Here is a 6,689-nt window from a genome sequence, read left to right on the forward strand (position 1 = left end):
TTATTTTTTTGAGACAGAGTCTCGCTTTGTTGCCCAGGCTAGAGTGAGTGCCGTGGCATCCGCCTAGCTCACAGCAACCTCAAACTCCTGGGCTTAAGCGATCCTACTGTCTCAGCCTCCCGAGTAGCTGGGACTACAGGCATGCGCCACCATGCCCGGCTAATTTTTTCTATATAGATTTTTAGCTGTCCAAATCATTTCTTTCTATTTTTGGTAGAGACGGGGTCTCGCTCTTGCTCAGGCTGGTCTCGAACTCCTGACCTCGAGCGATCCACCTGCCTCGGCCTCCCAGAGTGCTAGGATTACAGGCGTGAACCACCGCACCCGGCCGATTTTCCCTTTTTAAAAAAAACTTCATTTCAGAATATTGCAGGGGTATAATCACTTTGGTTACATATATTTCCTTTGTACTACCCAAGTCAGAGCTACAAGTGTGCCCATTCCCCAGAAAGTGTGCTCTGTACCCATGAAGTGTGGATTTACCCATCCCCTCCTCCACTCCCCACCTGCCCAACACCCCATGAATGTTACTTTCATATGTGCACTCAAGTGTTGATCAATTAGTGCCAATTTAATGGTGAGTACATGTGGGAGTAGGTTTTGTTGATTATCTCTACAGTTTTTCTGTTTTTTCATTTATCTCTGCTTTAATCTTTATTATTCCCCTCCTGCCAGCTTTTGCTTTCGTTTGTTCTTTATAAGTTAAGTAAGTTGCTGATTTGATGTCTTTCTTCTTTTTGAATGTTAAGATTTTTTTTTACTATTTTTAAATTTAAGCTTATTATGGGGGTATAAAAGTTCAGGTTATATATATTGCTCATGCCTCCCCATCCCCCCGAATCTGAGCTTCAAGCATGTCCATTCCCCAGACAGTGCACATCGCACTCATCATGTAGGTATACACCCATCTCCTTTCCCCACCCCCCACCTCTGTCCGAAACCCAATTGGTGTTCTTCCCAAATGTGCACTTAGGTGATGACCAGGGAAACCAATTTGCTGATGAGTATATGTGGAGCTTATTTTTCCATTCTTGGGATACTTTACTTAATAGAATGGGTTCCAACTCTCTCCAGGAGAACAAAAGAGATTCTATATCCCCGTTATTTCTTATAGCTGAGTAATACTCCATGGTATACATATACCACGTTTTACTAATCCATTCATGAATTGATGGGCATTTGGGTTGTTTCCACATCTTTCCAATTGTGAATTGTGCTGCTATAAACATTCGAGTGCAGGTATCTTTTTTATAGAATGACTTTTGTTCTTTTGAGTAGATGTCCAATAATGGGATTGCTGGATCAAATGGTAGGTCTACTTGTATCTGTTTAAGGTGTCTCTATATTGCTTTTCATAGGGGTTGCACTAGTTTGTAGTCCCACCAGCAGTGTATGAGTGTTCCTTTCTCTCCGTATCCACACCAACATGTATTGTTTTGGGACTTTTTGATAAAGGCCATTCTCACTGGAGTTAAGTTATATCAGAACAGAAAATCCAGATATAAAACCATCTTCATATAGCCATCTGATCTTTGACAAAGCAGACAAAAACATACTCTGGGGAAAAGAATCCTTATTCAATAAATGGTGCTGGGAAAACTGGATAGCCACATGCAGAAGACTGAAACAGGACCCACACCTTTCACCTCTCACAAAAATCAAATCACGGTGGATAACAGACTTAAACCTTAGGTGGGAAACTATTAGAATTCTAGAAGAAAATGTCGGAAAGACTCTTACAGACATTGGCCTAGGCAAAGAATTTATGAAGAAGACCCTTAAGGCAATCACAGCAACAACAAAAATAAACAAATGGGACCTGATTAAATTAAAAAGCTTCTGCACAGCCAAAGAAACAGTCACAAGAATAAACAGACAACCTACAGAATGGGGAAAAATGTTCACATACTTCACATCAGATAAAGGACTGATAACAAGAATCTATCTAGAACTCAGGAAAATCAGTAAGAAAAAATCAAACAATCCTATCAAAAAATGGGCAAAGGACATGAATAGAAATTTTTCAAAAGAAGATATAAGAATGGCTAACAAACATATGAAAAAATGCTCAACATCTCTAATCATCAAGGAAATGCAAATCAAAACCACAATGAGATATCACTTAACTCCAGTGAGAATGGCCTTTATCAATAAGTCCCAAAACAACACATGTTGGCGTGGATGCGGAGAGACAGGAACACTCATACACTGCTGGTGGGAATGCAAACTAGTGCAACCCCTGTGGAAAGCAATATGGAGATACAATTTCTCTTTTGATTTTTTTTTGATCCACCAGTTTTTTGAGAGTGTGTTTTTTAATTTCCACAAATTTGTTAGATTCAATTGGTTTATCTCCCCTTCGCTTTTTTCCATAAATTTTAAACTCATTAGTGAGACATTCAAGTCCTTTGTAGTCAGCCTCATAACAACTTGCCAAACTCATGTCCCACTGGGCCCAAGTTCATGCTGGGCGATAGCCACGGGGAGTCACTTGCCAATTTGCCTGAGACGTCCCCTTTCATTCGTTGTTGTCTCTATCCAGCGTCTGGACTCACCAATTCTTAAGCCTCTTTTAAGACTCAGAACAAAAGAGGGAAAATTTTGAACCTCTACAGGCTCATTTGGAGTCCCTTCCTTTGTTCCCTTAGCATTCCGTTCCTGCCTCCCCTATGTATGTAACACTCTGTATCGTAAATGTTTAAAATGTCCATACTTTTTTCTCTTTTTTTAAATTCCTAGTGCCAGTACCAAATTGGCTGCATAATTCAAAAATATTTGTTTTATGAATTGAGTTATAGAATTTCACATATCCTTTTATTGTTAAATGACCAGCTTCTATTGGTGAAAATTTAAAGGTAGGAACAGTACTAAATCAATAGAATTCTTATCATCCATTTGCTACCACCATCACCCCCAGAAAAAAACACAATGGGGGCACAAAAATCACTAAACAAAAGTTTAATGAATCAAAGGTCTTCTTAGTTCAAGCTTCTTTGGCCATGCACATATATCTTATGGTTTTCCTGCTCCCTGGATGAAGAACCAAGGGTGTTTCCATTGCTCAACGTGTTGAAGGAAGGGGGGTTTAGCTCTGAGAATCTCTGGGGTTCTTATTTGATGAGTTCATCTGCTCATTGCTCACTGATTAGAAAATTCTGTCACATTATGGGATAGCTGAGAGTTCAAGATTATTGGGACTATGGGCATGCAGACTTTCCAGTTTAAAATTGCAATGAAATGGAACATTAAGCTTGGTATAGATCACATTGCAATATCATTCCTAGCTCTCTGGAACTTGCATAATTAGCCATTGTAAAATCTGGTCTGCTATATAACCAGTGAGCTGCAAAAGGACACCATTGAGAAAGGAAACATCACTGGAGCCATGACATATATTATGTGCTGGGGACAACTAGTACTGGACATAGCAAAGCACATAAGTGTGCATGACAGTCTTACTTCACTGCTTCTTTTGACAGGCCCTGCCCATTAGAACTGGCCAAGGAAAACGAATTGGGGGAGGGATCAAGACTGCATTTTTGAAATGAAATTGAGTGTGTTCAAGGTGGGACAGCTATAGACAGGACTGTATTTTTCATGAGTTAGTGTTAATGCGTGCACTGACAATCTTTCTCTCACTTCTTGGGGCTTGAACTCCAAAAGACAAACATGACAGATTTTGACATGCATGGTAATAACCTTCTAGTAACGAATGGTGAGAAACAGGGAGCCAGCTGGATCCCAAATCATTGATTTGGGATCATCTGTAGCATCACAAATGTGGAATCCAAATGTTCCTGTAATTGTTTAATTAGGCTTTTCTCTTCTGTTTTCCATATTCCCCCACCCCAACCCAAGCATCCTACCCCTATCTTTGTCACATAAGGGAACATCCTAGCTTCTAGAAGATTACCTTTCCATACCCCACTTTCAGAATTCTTGCAACATAGGGTAAATCCTCTTTTCTGCTTTCATGTGACACAGACATTCTGAAGAAGAAACCCTAACATAAAAATTAGCTCTTGTGACAACCCAAAACATTATACATATGCTATGTTCTGATCCTTGGATGCTTCTTGTTATCTATTGCTGCATAGAAATCATTAAAATTAGTGGATTACAACAGTGGCTTATTGTCTTTCATAATTCTGAGGGTTTGCTGAGCTTAGCTGGGCAGCTCTTCTGCTCCACTTGGTATTGGCTGGGGTTGCTAATGCCTCTACCATCGGCTGAAGGCTTGGTTGGGTCTGGAACTTTGAAAAAGACCTTGCTTACCTGCGTAGCATTTGGTGCTGCTTAAAAGATCACTCTTGCTCCAGCAGTCTCCACTTGCTTCCGTAGAGTATAGTGACAGGGACCCAAGAGAGTGAAAGCAAAAGCTACCAGTTCTGTTGAGGGCTAGACCTAAAACCGGCACTTCTCAAGCAAGTCAAAAGGTGAACCCAGATTCAGGAGAAGGGAAAATAGACACAATTTCTTGATAAAGGAGCAGCATGCACATACAGAGCAGGGAGCGATTGTTGGAGGCCATCTTGAAGCACAATGGACACCCCAGTGCAGTTCAGAGACTCCTCCAGTGCAGCTTTACTGGGCCTCGTAGACCCCCATCCCAGGGTGCAAGCAGGGGCAGGATATTATGGCTGGGTGTGTATGGAATCTTCATACATCTCACACCAGTCAGGATGAGAATCCGGCCCCACTGCATCATGCTGTCACCCATCAACAGCATCTTTAGCAGATGCTTCTCCTGAAACATGGGAACCCTAACTGCAGGTAGTTTGCTGAGATATTTTATGAAAGAGGATGTAATTTTCACTTTGAAGAAACTTCTTACCCCAAACCACTGGTTTTCCCTTTATACAGAATCCCTGAAGCAGAGGGTGGCAATCTGCCCTCACCTGATACCTCTCCTGGAATTACCTGGCTGTTTCAGTCATCAGGAATGCTATTTCCTTAGACAGGTTGCCCAACTTCTCTTGGCCTCTTTTCTCACATGTAAAACCAAGAGATTTGTCTTTATATTCTACAAAAATGTCAGAAACTGATTGTATTTCCCATGCTTCACCTTCACACTATAGTCAATCATCTGGATGGTTTTGTCCAAAATCTTTATTTAGATGATTCTGGCCTCAATAGAGAAACATGGGGGATGACTGGCTGAATATTTTATTTTTCCTACAAATGCTTTAGCATTATGAAGACACAGATGTGGTGTGCACTCAGGCTCATAAGGAACTGTCAATTTTTGTTTTTGAAAAACTGACTAAACCTGTTAGAAATTAATTCTAGATAATTTTGCCTGGCACTGTACCTCAATGAATAATTCAGCTAATTTGCACTGTAGTTATTTGTACATTATGAGTGCACATGCTTTGAAAGTATTTCTGTAACTTTGCCATATTGTCTATTAAATGTGTTCTGAAAATGGAATACCACGTGTGAATATAAGTCCACGTTTACAAAGTATGTGAATTGACACTGTGGGACCTTGTGAATAATCTTTGACACTTTTACAGACTATTTTTAATGATCATGGCTGGAAAACAGACTCTCCTTTTTAAAGATTTTGATAATAAAATTCTGTCAACTTGAATATACATGTTTGGGGAAGAATGTCATGGTTCTGCAGCACTATTGCATTTTGTGGTTATGCCTCTAGTATCTATCAATTAATGTGTTGAATTTTTAGGGTTAATTTAATAAGCCCCTTTAATTATTGGCACTAGTTAATAAATTCTGTCAGTTGCTCCCAGGAGTGAGCAACTGTGAGTGAAGGACAGAAAGAGGAGGCAGGGAAAGGTGAGAACTTGCTGGCTCTGTCCCTGAGGTCACGAGTGCTACCGTTCTTTGTCCCTGCTGTCCCTCAGCGCCTGACACAGGGACATGCTGAAAACACAAAGATGAACAGATGAGTCCCTGGACTTTCTCGGCAGAAACTGTATAGGTGGCACAAGCAAAGAAAGCATTTCTCCTTGGGCATGTCACCAGCTACATGAGCAGAAGAAGTCAAGATCATTTTGTAGCTCATACACATGATGAATGGGTTTTCATGCTTGTGTGTGCAATGTGCCTCCCTCAAACTTGTTATGACATGGGCACATTTACCTGTCAGACATTAAAAAAATATATATATTTTTTTCAGGTTGTTTTTTCTTTTCTGTGGTATAGTTTTGTACTGAAAATTACGTGTGTTATATTCTAGGTGAGTTGTGATATTTTTGTTTTGCAATCTATACTTTCCACATAATACACAATTATTAATATTTTGCAATAAAAATGTGATTGAGATATTCACAAACTGACCCTGACATGGAATAGAAAACACGCCTGCTGACGTGTGCCTCCGTGTTATTTTGTGTGTCTCCGGTGTGTCTCTTGTTCTCTGTAGCCAGGATTTACAGTGAAATTTTGATAGAGATTTTCCAAGTCACTTTGTTTTGGCTGTTATATTTTCCAACTTTGATTTTTATCTGTTTGTGCAGGTGGTCCCTAATGTACAATGTTTTGACTTAACAATTTTTCAACTTTACCGGGGGGTTATCAGAACATAACTCCATTGTCAGTTGAGGAGCATCTGGACTTACGGTGCTTCAGCTTGCAATTTTTTGACTTTACAATGGGTTTATTAGAGCATTGAATGCATTTCTAACACACCATATATTTGACTTTCTGTGGGTTAGTGGGATGTA

General features: G+C 40.0%; 1 non-coding gene across 1 annotated transcript; it reads left to right on the plus strand.

Moving 5' to 3' along the window:
- Positions 1–6,011: 6,011 nt before the first annotated feature.
- LOC123647903 lies at positions 6,012–6,115 on the plus strand. Its single transcript, XR_006738429.1, has one exon. It is a non-coding gene; the product is annotated as a small nucleolar RNA U13 (small nucleolar RNA).
- The last annotated feature ends 574 nt before the right edge of the window (positions 6,116–6,689 follow it).

This window comes from Lemur catta, chromosome 11, assembly GCF_020740605.2.
Source record: "Lemur catta isolate mLemCat1 chromosome 11, mLemCat1.pri, whole genome shotgun sequence".
In the NCBI taxonomy this organism is placed as follows: domain Eukaryota; kingdom Metazoa; phylum Chordata; class Mammalia; order Primates; family Lemuridae; genus Lemur; species Lemur catta.